Source organism: Oncorhynchus nerka, linkage group LG26 (assembly GCF_034236695.1).
Source record: "Oncorhynchus nerka isolate Pitt River linkage group LG26, Oner_Uvic_2.0, whole genome shotgun sequence".
Taxonomy (NCBI): Eukaryota; Metazoa; Chordata; class Actinopteri; order Salmoniformes; family Salmonidae; genus Oncorhynchus; species Oncorhynchus nerka.
In genome coordinates this window covers 3,601,027-3,618,455 of record NC_088421.1, presented here as the reverse complement: position 1 = coordinate 3,618,455, position 17,429 = coordinate 3,601,027, and the positions used below count along the sequence as shown (strand labels likewise).

Sequence of the window (17,429 nt, the reverse complement as noted above, 5' to 3'; positions counted from 1 at the left end):
ATACTGCCCGGGTAGTACAGCTATGCGACAGATCTGGGTCATCGTGTTCCTCACAACCTGACCACTCCTCTTTGGCCGAGTGGGTGTGATGAGAGAGAGTGTGTGTGTGTGTTTTAATGGTTTGTGTGCCTGTTTGAGGGTACAGTCATTTCCAGGATTCTGTATTCACAACATGTACTGTTAATGTGTCAAATGAATGATGTGTAAATATATGTGCATGTGTCTACTCTCTAATTACAGTATATTTATGCATTAGCATGAATTACCGTTTTTCATATCTTTACACATGGATCTGACTAGCATCACTTTAGGTGTAGGGTACAGTACACACATGATTATTATTCAAAGGTATAGTGCATAGAAGTGTAGGATAACCTCCTGCGTTAGTCTTTCTCTATTCAAACTCTCGTGTTTGAGACGTCGACCCTTGTAACAGCCCTCATCAATCCCAGCCCTGCAGCTCTTAGTTGATTAGGAAGAGTGTGTTAGGAAGAGTGTGTGTGCACGCAGGGTTCCACAAACCAGTTGGCCTATCGTGTCCTACAGTAATGACATGTTTTTTTAAAAGACTTTAACAAAGCCTCGCTTAGCTCAGCTCACTGAGACCAGGACAGGACCGGGATAGGGACAAGTGCCCTGCTCAGGAGAGGTTGAGATGGGAAAGAACAACGTGGTAACCAAGAGTAAACACTGGTAGCCTTTGGTAACGGCTGGTGACCGTTGGACGGAATCCAGCCATACCAAGTGTAATGACTCATTTGTTGAATTGTGATGTCATGAGTCAGGGCCGGGAGGCTTTCCTTGGTCAAGGTCACAGGGTTGGGGAAAACTCTGGGCCCTCGTTATATAACTCTGAACTAGAGCCTTGGGAATTTCTTGGTCGGATCAGGTGGTCTGGACAAAACTCCTGGGCCTATATAATGTCTTAGAACTAGGCTGTGTGTAAATACAATGGATAGATAGGCGAATGTATGGTTGGTAGTGACAATTTGATTGGCCAATAGTCATTAGCCATACTGTTCATCTAACGTTACCCAGATCACCTCCTTCACAGCACCCAACACGCCATGCAACATGCACCTTACAACTAGGGGGTGACAGAGAGAGAGAGAGAGAGAGAGAGAGAGATAGAAGTACAAGCAAAAAATGGTTCATTAAATTATCGCAAAAAAAATGTCAAACCATAAATATCAACAAAGAGTGCTAAATAATATAATAATAATTATAATAATAATACATTTGCCAATTAACGGTACAAATATGATCTCTTTTTGCCTTTATCAGGAACTCCTATTGTTTGATTAGCACTCTGGAGAACTTAACTCTGTTTCATAGCTTAATTCTTGACACAAATGCATACTGTACTACCACACACACACACTCGAATGAACAAACGAACGCACGCACCCACACACACACACACCATAAAACAAGATGAATTGAAGCTGGCCTGCTGGTGTGCGATCTATAGTTTGGCCAAGAAGTTGTGAGGTCACACAATATCAATTGCCGAAGCCTTCTTGCTTGGGAAACATTTTGCTTCACTATCAAAGATGATCAATGCTATTAGATCTCAGACTATTAAAAACGTTTCGAAGCTAATGGACGTCATTCTACTCCGTTCTTGCATTAAATCCTTACATATATCAGGTTGAACATATTCACGCCCCTCTACGGGACTTCATGGCAAAGCCTGGTTGTTTAATGCAGCAGAATACAGCACTGTTCCTGCCAAAGCCGTGACATACCAGCTTGTTCCTCCTGTACCCTTTTCACACTACCGAGCCAAACAGAGCCGAGCCAAACCAAGCTGTACTGCGCTGGCCTGGTTAGTGGTTACGCATCCACTACAGTTGCTGAAACTCAGCTGGAATGGACAATGTGAAAATAAGATTTGTGAGCCAGCGTAGTGTGGTTCAGTATGGTTCAGGATGGTTCAGTATGGTTCAGTATGGTTCAGTATGGTTCAGGATGGTTCGGGTCGGCTTGATAGTGCGAAGATTGTATTACAGAGGAGGAGGGCAGGAAGCTAGTCGGTTGTACGTACCTCGGGTCAAACTTTAGTTATGCTACGCAGGTGCAATGACTGGGGATGTCCTGGGGATGGGATGGAACGGAACATGGAAGTTAGTTTGAGAGGGGGAGGGGGAGGGGATTGAGGGAAACAAGGGGGTACAAGGGGGCAAATATTTCCCCCAGTGCAAATCCACATGCAGATAAGGTTTCCAATATCAGAGTTGTTATATACTTTGTTATGGCAGCCATTTTGTCGTACGTCTAGTGTTTGGATCGTTGGTAGTGCATGTAAATAAATATGCATCCTCAGGTAGTTGTCAGATACTGTATAGGCTATGTACTCCAGTATTGTGCAGTAGATACCTTTGTAGCAATAGAGTTCAATCATATGTGTGCTGTAGTATCACTGAAGTACAATTGTGGTATCACTGTAGTAGTATTACTGTGGTACAGTATCACTGTAGTACAACTGTGGTATCACTGTAGTAGTATTACTGTAGTACAGTATCACTGAAGTATCGTATCATGGTATTAGTATCGTGGTATTAGTGTAGTATCACTGTGGTATCACTGTAGTGTCTATCGCTGTAGTATTAAATAAATGCATATCCTGCACATTGTTTTAAACTGCTAAAGTATAGTACATTTTCTTTTAATAGGTTTAAATATCTTAATTTGCATAAATGTTTCTTATTACTTTCCCACTTTTTTGTATTATATATTGTATACAAAGTATTATATATTTGCATTGGCTGATTATTGTTATGTCACATTACGAAGCAACATGTAGATTTGTAATCTCACCCGAGGCAATATTTGAAACACATTCTTCACATTTATGGATGTATGACAGACAACACAATTGGCACAGTAACCATACATACAGGAGACAATCTCGTATGTATTAGACATAGCATGACAATCTGAACCCCGTTTTAACACACAAACACCTTATCCCCAAAGAACATGGAGTTGATTCATAGGAGACCACGCTGAGGCCTAGACGGCCAGCTCTCTGCTATGTCACATGGACACCAGACATGAACACACATGCAGAACGCACATTACTTACGATGGGGAGAGGGAGAGGGGCACTATAGATGAATGAATAAACCTACTACACCTCCTCCTGATTGAAGAATCTAATCCAACTGTTCTTTTCCTAATGCATATTGCATGTACCTTGATAGTGGCACATGATGGAGAGAGAGAACAAGAGAGAGAGAGAGACAGAATGGGGGTGGAAAAGAAAGAGAGAGGGAGAGAGAGAGAGAGAGAGGAGGGAGGGCAGAAAAGAGAGATTGGGGGAGAAAGAGAGAGAAAGGGGGAGGGTGGAAGAGAGAGAGAGAGAGGAGGGAGGGCAGAAAAGAGAGATTGGGGGAGAAAGAGAGAGAAAGGGGAGGGTGGAAGAGAGAGAGGAGGGAGGGCAGAAAAGAAAGATTGGGGGAGAAAGAGAGAGAAAGGGGGAGGGTGGAAGAGAGAGAGGGTAAAAGAGTAAGATGGAGAGAAAGAGAGGGGGGAGAGACAGGACAGACAGAGAAAGAGATATTCTATGAGGTGAAAAGGGTTAGTTTAGTATTATGGTAATATTGGACGTAATCTAAGAAAGAGGAAACAGTTTGTTGTACTAACACTGCTACAATGAACATAACCCATAGATGTATGTTACACATATATATTCTGTATATACAGAGGATAGCCAGAGTATATACAGTAGAAATGATTCCATGTTGGCGTTAATGACCGAGATAGGACAATAAATAACACACACACATACACAAGCATGCACAGACCCACACCCTCCAGGACTCTATGTCACTGTCACATGCAGTATATCCCAGTCTATTTGTTGACATAATGCGGACTCTATGTCACTGTCACATGCAGTATATCCCAGTCTATTTGTTGACATAATGCAGACTCTATGTCACTGTCACATGCAGTATATCCCAGTCTATGTGTTGACATAATATATAATTGTGCCTGCCTGATTTTGCAGGCAGTATTTTCACCTGCTGATTCTAAAAGACATCCTATTGGTTTAGATCGAGGGGGGTTGAGCGCATATGGTCATGTACAGCATTGGATTTATTTTTTTGTATTAGCTGTTGTTCAATGGACAATATTAGCAATATAAGTGCAACATTATCTTTGTCTTTAATCTGCAGTTTTACCATCCCTGCATCACATACCCAGGTATATAGACCTACAGGGATCCTGAGGCAAACCTCAGGCAAAGTCTGCCGCCAATAATCAAAGTCCATTCTAAAAGGCTATTGATTATCAAGACAGCCTGGTTTAAATAACAAAATGGGTGCCATGAGATTGCTAATTAAAATGTGTGTGTGTGTGGGGGGGGGGACAAAGTGTCAAAGAGAAAAAGGTAGAGGAAAAGTGAGAAGCAGAGAGAGGAATAGGGAGAGGGGAAGAGAAAGAGAGAGAGAGAGAGAACACCATTGTGGAATGGCATCTCCTTCCGTCCATCAATGATTCCGAGTGCAAGCACAGAGAGAGTAGCAGCCTAATGGCGGTGGTGCTTTGTGTCTACGGGGGGAAATCAATGGTAGAGGAGATCAACTGGAACAGCGCACATGAGAGAGATGAATTGTACGGACCCCAGATTCTAAACAAACCCACTCCAGTCACATAAGGCACCCTATTCCCTATATAGTGCACTACTTTTGACCAGTGCACATAGAGGGTAGTTATCTTCATAGGGAATAGGGTGCCATTTCGGAAGCAACCCTGGACTACTCCAGTGTTTTAAAAGCAGAGCCTGACAGGCTGTAAGTGCCACTCAAGCTGCTCTCGGTGTAAGAGCCCCAGGGGAACACTTTGGTCCTAGATCAGCTCTTACAGGACAAAGGCACTCTGCTCCACTAGGAGACCTTAGGGAGGGGGATTCACCCTGGTCCCGGATCAGTCTGTCTAGGGTTAATAGGGATAGAGGCCACTTCTGGATTTGATGAGGTCTTTCGACAAATAATACATTCGAATGAATCGTACATGAGAATAAAAAGCAAAACACTAAAATGATCAACAAAGACCGTGGAATAAGAAAGTCTGATGATACAACGTGAACTCAGTGCATCGTGGGAGCATGGTTTGATGACCACATGTAGTATTATCGGGATTTGACTACTTACAACACATAGTGCAACACATTTGACACATTATTAAAGTGAACGAATTATGCAATCATTCATTTTAACAATCTAACCCAGAATGCTTTGCACAAAAGTCCCAGAATGCTCTCTTCCACTGTTTCCTTGGCAACAGTGGGAAATAAGGAGAAAAGGGGAGAGCGTGAGCGAGAGAGAGAGAGAGAGAGAGAGAGAAAAAGAAGAGGAGCGGTAAAGACAGAAGGAAAGGAGGTGGAAAAAAAAAATATATTCCACAGCACATTACAGACAAGAAAATAATAACCACCAATAAACAAATTATACACACATCACATGTACATAAAACACAACACAATATCGACACACACCCTCAAAACACACCAAGTACACTATTACACTATACAATATTTATCAGAGGAAAGTATTACAGACAGAGGGAGAGAAAGGCTGCTTCCCAATATGTCCTTTCTTCTGAAGTGTACGCTTGTGCTTTCCCCCAGCGCATTTGAAAAGCATTGGACTTGTGTAACCATTGGATTTGCTCTAGACAGAGTTTCCACCATATGTTTTGGCATACCAATCTTTTTCTTTTAAATCCATGAGGGTAGTGAACAAGCGCACACTTCGGGAGTAAGGGCAGATATTGGGACGCAGGGAACAGACGTAAGGTGCCCAACCCTCCAAGCTTTAACCTTTCCTGACCTCTGCACTTTAGCATTTGTCAACAGAGGTCAAAGCTGCACGCGTCGTAAAATAAACCACATTAAAATAAAGCCATAAACCAGCAGAACCACTCCGGGCACAGAAACAATGGAGAAGCGCCAGGAGGAGGAGGAGGAGGAGGAAGAAGGGGAGGTTTAAAGCACTATATCCCACTTTAAAAGCGGAAGGCCGGCAGCCATTTTGGGGCGCCTTTGGAGGATGGCTTTTTTCGCTTTTAGAGTGTGGAGGAAGCTTCTGTTATTATTATTACAGGGCTGTCAGGGGCTGTGGCTCAACACACTCTGTCACCACTAACACCAGTCAGCTAGTCACCACAGACCGTACGGCTACTACAGTCACTTACCTGGCACTGCACGTAGCACTGTGTCTGTCTGATGGTTGGTCCGTCAGTCGGTCTGTTTGTCCGTCTGTCTGTCCATCTGTCAGTCTGTCTGCTTGTAAATCAGTCTGTCTGCTTGTAAATCAGTCTGTCTGCCAGTAAATCAGTCTGTCTGCCAGTAAATCAGTCTGCCAGTCTGTCTGCCAGTCTGTCTGCCAGCCAGTCTGCCAGCCAGTCTGCCAGCCAGTCTGCCAGCCAGTCTGTCTGCCAGTCTGTCTGCGTGTAACACTACGTGTGTGGAGGGGTGCCCAGTGCCGGTAAGTCTTTCAGTCCCAAAGTGTGTACAGTATCTAGACTAGACCTCTACGTATTGATCTAGCCTGACCTTGTGCTCTCCCACTAAAGGACTGAAGCACACCTTAAAAGCACTAGACTCGGGAACAGTGTTTCAGCACAGCCAAATGCATCCCCCACTCCAGCCACTGACATTCATACATCTACTGCTGTATAGACTACGATAGCTTGACATCTTGAGTCAATGCCACTCGTATAGGGACATTTGTGGTGGTTGGGGATTTAGGGAGCAGGCATAGATATGATCCAGAGTCAGTCTTGGTTTAGGGTTGTAAAGGAGAATGGAGAGGATTTAGGTCCAATGGACTGACCCTGGACCAGCACAGAGGGCCTGGGCTCCCCCCTGGTACTGTGATGAAACAATGTTCTGGTCACCTCAGAGTGGAGGTCAGTTCCAGAAAAGAGTGAGAAGTAACCAGCTTTCACTTCAAGAAATGAACCAGTACACACCGGTGGCCTTTACTCTGCTACTAGTTTATATAGACAAACATGTTCACACTGATTTGGTCCAATCATCTGGATTTAAATGAGTCACAGTTTATTTTTCAGAATTCTCCAATTGTGTGTGGATTATACAGTACCTTGGATTTGTGTATTGTTTGTGTGACTGTTGGTACACTGCTAAACAGGACAGTTGTACAGGTGTCTCTGAGTAAGGAGAGAGGAGACCGTACCAGAGGAAAGAGCCACAGGAGCGAGAGGAGGACACGGCAACACCAAACCAAAAAGGAAAACAAGGGGAAAACGCAGGACACAACAACCGACAGACGGACGGACAGAGACCGGGGAGAGGACAGCGACAAACAGACAAGTGTAACACAGAGCAACAAGAGCCGACATACAAACGCATGACACGACACAACCTGAGGAGGGAGACAACAACAACAGACACGTCAGAAGACATGGCCCCCCCTCACAACCCCACCCCCAACCCTCTCCATGGTGGTCCTAACACACACACACACGCACAGCAGAGAACAGAGGGCTAGCATCGCAGCCGACACAAACACACAGATATACACACAAACGCACACACCGTCGCACGCATACAGCCCAAAGCCGACGGACAGAGGGACATCCACAGCCAAACACACACACACACACACACACACACACACACACACACACACACACACACACACACACACACACACACACACTCCCATTCAGAATCTTGTGTTATGTTGGTAGCGTTGCGTAGTGGCTTAATTGGTCAAATGGGTCATGAAGGGTTCAGTTTACTGTGTGTAACAGGGCTCGAAGACGGGGAGTCGAGGGGTAGGCTACAAGTACATGTGGTGGGAAATCCTGTGTGTTGTGTGTGCGGAGGAGTAGAGTTCTGAGACTGTGAATTTGAGTGGAGGCTGGAGCTGAGATTGCAGACGAGGTTTCGGGGAAGGAAGGAAGGAACGAGGGAGGGAGGGAGGAGATGAGGAGGGGGAGGTGGCCATCATATCGCTCACATCACATTACATAACGCCATTTAGCCTCCCATCGCACAATTAAGCCCAGCTCCCCCTCTCTTTCTTCCTCTCTCTCTCTCATCCTCTCTTTCTCCCTCTCTTTCTCCCTCTATTGGATCCAATGAGTCATGTAGGTCGAATCGACCCCATTCGCTCAGGGCACCTTATCTCACCCCTCAGTGGAAAACGGTTGTGGCGTTTTGATGGCGAGAGAGAGAAAAGAGAAGGTCGAGAGAGAGAGAGAGAGAGAGAGAGAGAGAGAGAGAGAGAGAGAGAGAGAGAGTGGGGGAGAGAGAGGGACAGAGGACTACACTGGTCTGCAGGGACTGGGAGGGGGGTTTGGGGTCATCCAGAGGGCAGAAAAGGAGGTTAAAGGTTGTGCGTCTGTCTGTCCGTGTGTGTGTGTCTGTGTGTGTGTGTGTCTGTCTGTCCGTGTGTGTCTGTGTGTGTGTGTGTGTGTGTCTGTCTGTCCGTGTGTGTGTGTGTGTGTGTGTGTCTGTCTGTGTGTGTGTGTCTGTAATGTAAGGTTAAGTGCAGAAGTTGAACTGAATGAAATTGACCAAAGGCTAAGCCATAGTTGGGGTTGAACTGTGTTAAATGTGGGGAGATGTAAACACATACATTTCCAAACATACATTGATGTACAGTGGCCTCCAGAATTATGCTCAATATGACGAAAAATATGACGAGAAAAAGACAGTGGGAAAAAATGTCATTGTTGTTTATCAGCTTGATCTTGAACTCAAAATATCATATGACTATGACCTTTAATTAAGTTATAATTGTAAAAATATATATATATATATAATAATTGGCACCCCGAGAAATTCTTATGAACAAAATCTAATTAATGTATGTTTCGATTAATATTTTACTTTTTTAACTTCATCAGACTATTTGGGAAGTCTTAAGTGGTCCATCCATGACTTCCTGTTTCACTGGGGTATAAATATGAGGTGACACACTGGCTAAACTCCCTTAGTCATCCATCAACATGGGAAAGGCCAGAGAACACACAAATGAAATGAGATTAGAGGTGGTTGACCTTCACAAATCAGGCAAATGGCTATAAAAAAAAGATGGCTACGAGCCTGAAAATAATCCAAGGGAATCACAGTTTTGAGAATTGCCAAAGACGGTTACATCTTGGGGCCACCAACTCTCCAAAACTACAATTAAACACCCCCTCCATGCCAACAAGTTATTTGGAAGGGTTGCCACCTCTGCTTTCACCAAACCCCAAACGCAAGCGCCTTGCTAAATGCCATTGGAACTTGGATTGGAACCAGGTTCTATGCTAAATGCGATTGGAACCAGGTTCTATGGTCTGATGAGACTAAAATAGAGGTTTTGGGTAACAAACACTAGAGGTGGGGTTTGGTGTAAAAAAGATCCATGGTCATGCAGAAAATAACCTAATTCCCATTGTGAAGTACGGTGGTGGATCTGTGGTGTTGTGGGGATGTTTTACTTCCAAAGACCCTGGGAACCTTGTTAGGATACAAGGCAATCATGGACTCCATCAAGCACCAGGGGATTTTAGGCCAACATTTGTCTGCCTCTACCAGGAGGCTACAACTGGGTCATCCAAGCAGGACAATGATCCCAAGCATACCTCTGAATCCATACTAAAATGGTTCACTGACCATAGAATCAGGCTTTTGAAATGGCCATCCCAGTCCCCTGACCTAAACCCCATTGAAAACCTGTGGGGTGAGTTGAAGAGGAGAGTCCACAAAGCGAGGACCAAGGACTCTGAAGGATCGGGAGAGTTTCTGTATGGGAGGAATGGTCTCAAATCCCTTCCTATGTGTTCTCCCACCTCATCAAACATCATAGGAGGCGACTCAGAGCTGTTATCTTGGCAAAGGGAGGACGCACCAAGCACTAAATGCAGGGGTGCCAATAATTGTGACGTGCATGTTTTTGAATAAAAAATGTATTTCTTGATGACAAATGTTTTTCTATTAATAATTTTAACTCAATTAAAGGTCAGATTCATATGATATTTTGAGTGTAAGATCAAGCTGATGAATAACAATGACATGTTTTCACTGACTTTTCTTGTTCCAACAGTGTTGTTCTAGGGTGTCAATAATTCAGGAGGGCACTGTATGCACACACACACATAAACACGCACACATGCACGAACACACACATACGCACATGCACCCATGCACGCGCACCCACACACGCGCACCCACACACACGCGCACCCACACACACGCGCACCTACACACACACACCCACACACACGCACACCCACACACACATTTACCCTCCCAACCTACACTTAGGACCATATTCCACCATGAAAATGTTGAACCAAACCTTAAAGCTTTACTGTAACAAGCAATTTACTGTCATGCATTCTTAAACATACAACCTTTCAAGAGTGTGTGTGGGGGGGGGTACCATGTTACTTCTTGTGTGTGTTTGTGTGCTTTGATGTGGTTTGTGTGTGTTTGTGTGTGCATGTGCGTGTTTGTGTGTGGATGCACGCTTGCCATGTTACTGTGTTTTTGCTCATTGTGCTTTCAACCAAACTTCTCTATGTGTCTTTTGTGTTACCTCTGTATCGCTATGGTTTGATCCAGGAGGAGGCAGAGTTTGCATTGAGGTCCTGCTGTAGCAGAGGCCCCTCCGGCTTGAACCACTCCTCTCCTGGGGGGGATGCCGGGCTGGCCGCTGCAGCGTCTGGTGTTTGTTGTGAGGGGAGTGTTGGAGTGGGGTTTGTAGAGGAGTGTATTTGGGATCGGGGACGCCAGGGGCAGGCCGGGCGGGGAAGGGGGGGTTCGTTTTAGGTTGAGGTGGTGGTTCAAAATGGCGGGTGGAAGGGGTTGGATTGTTGGAGGTAGAACCATGGGGATGTCAGGTGAAAGAAGAAGCAGGTGAGTGGTACAGGGTAAAAGAAAAAGAGCATGCATGTCCATTGAGAAAGCATGGAGGGGAGGAGGAGAGGGGAGAGGAGGATGAATGGATGGGTGGAGCGATAGCAAGCCGACAGGGTGTGGAGAGGAGATGGAGACAAAGAGGAAGAAAGCATGACCAATAAATGAGAGGCAGAATGAGAGCCACAATATAGATATATCCATAGATAGATAGAGAGATACACTACATGACCAAAAGTATGTGGACACCTGATCCTCGGCATTAATATGGAGTTAGTCTCCCCCTTTGCTGCCATAACAGCCTTCACTACTCTGGGAAGACTTTCCACTAGATGTTGGAACATTGCTGTGGGGACTTGCTTCCATTCAGCCCCAAGAGCATTAGTGAGGTCGAGCACTGATGCTGGGCGATTATGCCTGGGTCGCAGCTGGCGTTCCAATTCATCCCAAAGGTGTTCGATGGGGTTGAGGTCAGGGCTCTCTGCAGGCCAGTCAAGTTCTTCCACTACGATCTCGACAAACCATTTCTGTATGGATCTCGCTTTGTGCACAGGGGCATTGTCATGCTGAAACAGGAAAGGGCCTTCCCCAAACAGTTGCCACAAAATTGGAAGTGCATAATCCTCTAGAATGTCACTGTATGCTGTAGCGTTAAGATTTCCCTTCACTGAAACTAACCGGCCTAACCCGAACCATGGCAAACAGCCCCAGACCATGATTCCTCCTCCACCAAACTTTACAGTTGGCACTAAGCATTAGGGCCGGTAGCGTTCTCTGCCAGATGGTGAAGCGTGATTCATCACTCAAGAGAACGCGTTTCCACTGCTCCAGAGTCCAATGGGTTTACACCACTCCAGCCGACGCTTGGCATTGGCATGGTGATCTTAGGTTTGTGTGCGGCTGCTCGGCCATGAAAAACCCATTTCATGAAGCTCCAGATGAACAGTTATTGTGCTGACGTTGCTTCCAGAGGCAGTTTGGAACTCCGTAGTGAGTGTTGCAACTGAAGACAGATGATTTTTACGTGCTGTGCTCTTCAGCACTCTGAGGTCCCATTCTGTGAGCTTGTGTGGCCTACCACTTGCTCCTAGACGTTTCCACTTCACAATAACAGCACTTACAGTTGACCGGGGCAGCTCTAGCAGGGCAACATTTCACGAACTGACTTGTTGGAAAGGTGTCATCCTATGACGGTTCCACGTTGAAAGTCACTGAGCTCTTCAGTAAGGCCATTCTACTGCCAATGTTTGTCTATGGAGATTGCATGACTGTGTGCTCGATTTTATACACCTGTCAGCAATGGGTGTGGCTTAAACAGCCAAATCCACTCATTTGAAGTGGTGTCCACATACTTTGATGTATAGATAGATAGATAAATAGATAGATAGATAGATAGATAGGATAGGATAGACAGCATGACCACAGGCAGTAGAAGACAGATTGACAGCCAGATGCAGTGTGATAGCTATTCAGTCAGCGATCGTACTGTACAGATCTGTGAAAATGTGCAATAAAGCCGAAGAGAAGAAAAAAAACAGAGCCTAAACCTGGTGGGTTGAAATAAGAGTGTAAAAGTGCCCGTGTGTCGAAAAGCGATATGGTTCGTGATAAGAGTAATAATATATGCCATTTAGCAGATGTTTTTATCCAAAGCGACATGCCGTCACATGTGCATTCATTTTGCGTATGGGTGGTGGAACCCACTATACTGGCGATGCGAGCCGCCGAGCTCAACCATCCGAGCTACAACGGACCACTATTGATATCTACTGATATTGTATTGATATGTACCAAACATGTTATTTTACAACCCCGGTGTCCAAAACGGGAACGGAAAGCACCGCAGCACATTTAGATGTACAGTAGTAGTGCCAATGGAATTGAATACAGCATGTGGGAACTGGGACAACAAAATATCAATCCATTGATATTTCACTCATGCCATAATGTGGCATGGCCCAGTTCATATAGGAAGGTTTGGAGAGTGAGACAGCTCAAAACAGCATGTGGATATTGTGGGTGGGGTCTGTGACTGTCAGTCAAAATGATTGGTTATGAGGAATATGAAGAGGGGGAGGGGTTAGGGGAGAGGAGGCAGGGAACTACCTGGTGTTTCCGTAGTGTGTGTGTGTGTGTGTGTGTGTGTGTGTGTGTGTGTGTGTGTGTGTGTGTGTGTGTGTGTGTGTGTGTGTGTGTGTGTGTGTGTGTGTGTGTGAATTGTGTGTGGGAATTGGAAGCCAAATTCCTCCAAGAGCTACACTTGATTACGTTTGCCTGGTACGATGGAACCAATAGAATAGTTCCAAAAGCAAACCCAAAGCTGAATCAAACGCACCTCAAATACTGTTGAGTTTAATTAAAGTATTTGACCTAAGGTACTTGAACCAGCTCTGAAGTGTATAGTTCTGTACGTGTGTGTGTGTGTTTGTGTGTGTATGTGCCATATGTGTATGGGAGTGTCATGAGCACACAGTGAGTGTTGAGCTGCTGAGTGTCGAGCTACTGAAGCCTTGGGTATGGCGGAGCGCTGCCCCTGACTCTGACCCCGGCTCTGACCCCGGCCCTGACCCTGAGCCTGACCCGGGCGTACCTTTCCTCACGTTGCCGTCTGTAGCACGGAACTCTCCAGTACTGAGGAGGAAGCAGGCGCGGTCATGGGGATAGCGCTCACGGCTCCCGCCGGTGCCCAGACCCCCAGCAGCAGGACTCCTCTCCTCCCCAAGCACCATGTCTATGGTGGGGCAGTCCTCGTTAGCCAGGGCTGCGTTGGCTGCGTCGCCATTCTGCTTGGAATCTGGAGGGGAGAGGGGTAGGGGGAAGAAGAGAAGGGAGAGAGGGGAAGGAGGAGAAAGATAGGGGAGGGATGGGTTGGAGGGAGGGGGAAGACAAGGAGGCATGTAAGAAGAGGTAAGGAGAGTCGACAGAGAAGGGTGAGGAGGTGGGAGAGAGGGAGAAATAAGTACGGTGGAAGAAAGAGAAGGTGGATAGGTGGGGTGTAAGGAATGGGGGGGAGAAGGGTGGGAGAGAGAAAAAGGAGAGGTAAAAGGATGGAGAGGAGGAAGAGAAAATATGTGGAGGGCAAGAGAGAGAGATGAAGTGAAGAGGAGGTAGGAGGAGGAGAAGTGGAGGAGGAAGAATGTGTAAGAAGAGGGGGATAAATGGAGAGGCGAGAAGGCAGAGAAAGAAACAAGTAGCAGGAAAAGGGGGGATGGGGAAAGGTATGGCAGTTAGGTTTAAGGTGAGATAATAAGAACAAGGAGGTAGAGAAGGACAGGAAGAAGAAGGAGACAGAGAGCAGGGCGATGTGCGAGAACGAGAGAGGGGGAGGAAGACAAAGAGCAAAATGAATAGAAGAGGAGAGGATGAGATTGTTCAAAGCGAGAGTGCGGGTTGTACATGGTGAAGACAGTGAGGCGATAAGAAGGAAAGGAGGCAAAGAGGGGGGAGAAAAGAACATTAGTGTCCTGTGATGTGACCAAAACACTGCAGTGGAGGAGAGGAGGCAGAGCCCAGCCTCACCAGATCCCACACACACACACACACACACACACTGAGCTGAGCATCATTACATTAACACACACACTGCAAAAGAGAGAGGGCGGGACAGCGAGAGAAAGAGAGAAAGGGGGAGGAAGGGAGAGGGAGGGGGAACAGAGATACTATAGTGTAGATATGCACATACATGCGCACTCGTACGTACACACACGCAGTACACACACACACACACACACACTCACGGTGAGATGCTGCGGGGTAACTTGTGCTTATAGCTTCCGACACAGCTGTCAAATCTAATTTGACGTGAGTTACTGCTCAACAATTTACAGAAATAACCCAGAGGGCCAAACCTCACAACGACACACAGAGAGACAGTGAGGGGGGATTGTAGGGGGCAGAGAGACTGAGAGAAAGGAACAGAGATTGCAGAGAATAAAGAGAGCAGGAGAGAGAGGGAGTGTGAGAGAAAGAGAGAGAGACATTCAGTAAATAGCATATTACAGAGAGAGGGAAAGTGGTGAGAGAGGGAGAGAGGTGTGTGTATATGTGAGCGTGTACAGTATTTGTCATTGAGCGTGTGTGTGTGTGTGAGCGTGCGTGCGTGCAGATGTCTGTGAGCATGTGTGTGTGTGTGTGTTCAAACAGGCGCATAACACGATGCTGTAGCAACACCTGGTAGTGGAGCCAGGGGGCGTCGGAACATTAAGAGGTCAAAGATTCATTCAAGTAAGAGGCTTCGGGAAGATCACTCACTCTACCAACTACAAAACCGAAGTACGAAGATCACTATACAGTCTGTCCCTCCTTACCTCTTTGTACCTCCCTCCCTCTTTGCCCCTCTTCACCACCTTCTCTCCCCTTGACTACCACTTCTTACCTTCCTCCATCTCATGTCCAAATAGCTACACAGTTTGAACACTGTGATATTCTGGATGAATCTGTAAATATCTGTTTAATTTACCTGTTTATACCTGCATTATTTATCAAAAGGACACAGCCACGCGCCAGTTGACAGCATATTAGAAAAAAGAAAAGGCCATCTTTAATCTTCCTTGAGGCCGTTGTTTTTGAGTGCGGGTTTAGTACTTCTGACTCCAAACAATACTAAAGCAACAGGTCAGGCTATATTGTTCATTGTAAATATGCTATTGGCACTGACCCCTGGAACTGACCCTGTATATAGCTTACTTACTTTCTCGTGTTCTCATTTCTATTCGTTCATCTTCAGCTGTTGTCGAACACACGTGGGTGTGAAAAGACAATTCTCTCTCTGTGTGCAGAGAATTCTACTCTGAGAAAAAAAAGCCAAAATCACTGTGACATCAGGCATTTCATGTATAATGGATTTTTGAAATTTCACAAAGTATAAAAAACTGATTTTTCCCCCCCACATAATCAAAAAGACCTACTATTTAGGACGGCCTTAGACTTCAGACTGGCAAGTTAAGGATACAATTGAAGATTAGAAACAACTGCAGTTGTCACAAACAGTGTGGTTGATCAGAGCCTTAAAAACAGGCAAGGACACTAACTTCCCTAACTTGAATGTCTTTGGAAGCATGTTCCAGGATGAAGGGGCATTATGGGAATCCGTTTCCCCATCTCGTCTCAGTTCTAGCCTTAGGAACAGACAAGGACAGCAGTGGCAGTGAACGAAGACTGTATTGAGTGACTGACCTGCTCAGTAAGGAACAGAGATACAAAGGGAGTTGTCCCATCAATACTTTGTACACAAAAGTGTAGCAGTGCTTTAGCCTCCTGGTGGAGAGAGTGGTCCATTGCACCACAGCATACAGATCACATTGAGTGATCCAGCTTTTGCTCAAAACCTTAAAGCACCATGATACACTGTGTCCAGAGTTACTTGCTGAGGTCTGCATATAGACAATGTCACCATAATCCAGCACTGATTAAAAAAAAGTGCTTTGAAAAGACCCTTTCGAAATAACGGCAGTGGTTAGAGAGTTGGGCCGGTAACCGAAAGGTTGCTGGGTCGAATCCCCGAGCTGACAAGGTACAAATCTTTCGTTCTGAACAAGGCAGTTAACTCACTGTTCACCAGTAGGCCGTCATTGTAAATAAGAATTTGTTCTTAACTGACTTGCCTAGTTAAATAAAGGTTACATTTAAAAATATCTATATAATTATACACTGCTCAAAAAAATAAAGGGAACACTTAAACAACACAATGTAACTCCAAGTCAATCACACTTCTGTGAAATCAAGCTGTGCACTTAGGAAGCAACACTGATTGACAATACATTTCACATGCTGTTGTGCAAATGGAATAGACAACAGGTGGAAATTATAGGCAATTAGCAAGACACCCCCAATAAAGGAGTGGTTCTGCAGGTGGTGACCACTTCTCAGTTCCTATGCTTCCTGGCTGATGTTTTGGTCACTTTTGAATGCTGGCGGTGCTTTCACTCTAGTGGTAGCATGAGACGGAGTCTACAACCCACACAAGTGGCTCAGGTAGTGCAGCTCATCCAGGATGGCACATCAATGCGAGCTGTGGCAAGAAGGTTTGCTGTGTCTGTCAGCGTAGTGTCCAGAGCATGGAGGCGCTACCAGGAGACAGGCCAGTACATCAGGAGACGTGGAGGAGGTCGTAGGAGGGCAACAACCCAGCAGCAGGACCGCTACCTCCGCCTTTGTGCAAGGAGGAGCACTGCCAGAGCCCTGCAAAATGACCTCCAGCAGGCCACAAATGTGCATGTGTCTGCTCAAACGGTCAGAAACAGACTCCATGAGGGTGGTATGAGGGCCCGATGTCCACAGGTGGGGGTTGTGCTTACAGCCCAACACCGTGCAGGACGTTTGGCATTTGCCAGAGAACACCAAGATTGGCAAATTCGCCACTGGCGCCCTGTGCTCTTCACAGATGAAAGCAGGTTCACAATGAGCACATGTGACAGACGTGACAGTCTGGAGACGCCGTGGAGAACGTTCTGCTGCCTGCAACATCCTCCAGCATTTGGCGGTGGGTCAGTCATGGTGTGGGGTGGCATTTCTTTGGGGGGCCGCACAGCCCTCCATGTGC

At 45.9% G+C, this 17,429-nt stretch overlaps 1 pseudogene; it reads right to left on the bottom strand.

Annotated features, from left to right (window-relative positions):
* LOC115110048 (potassium voltage-gated channel subfamily C member 1-like) overlaps positions 1-17,429 on the bottom strand; it is a 90,804-nt pseudogene that overhangs the window by 14,204 nt on the left and 59,171 nt on the right.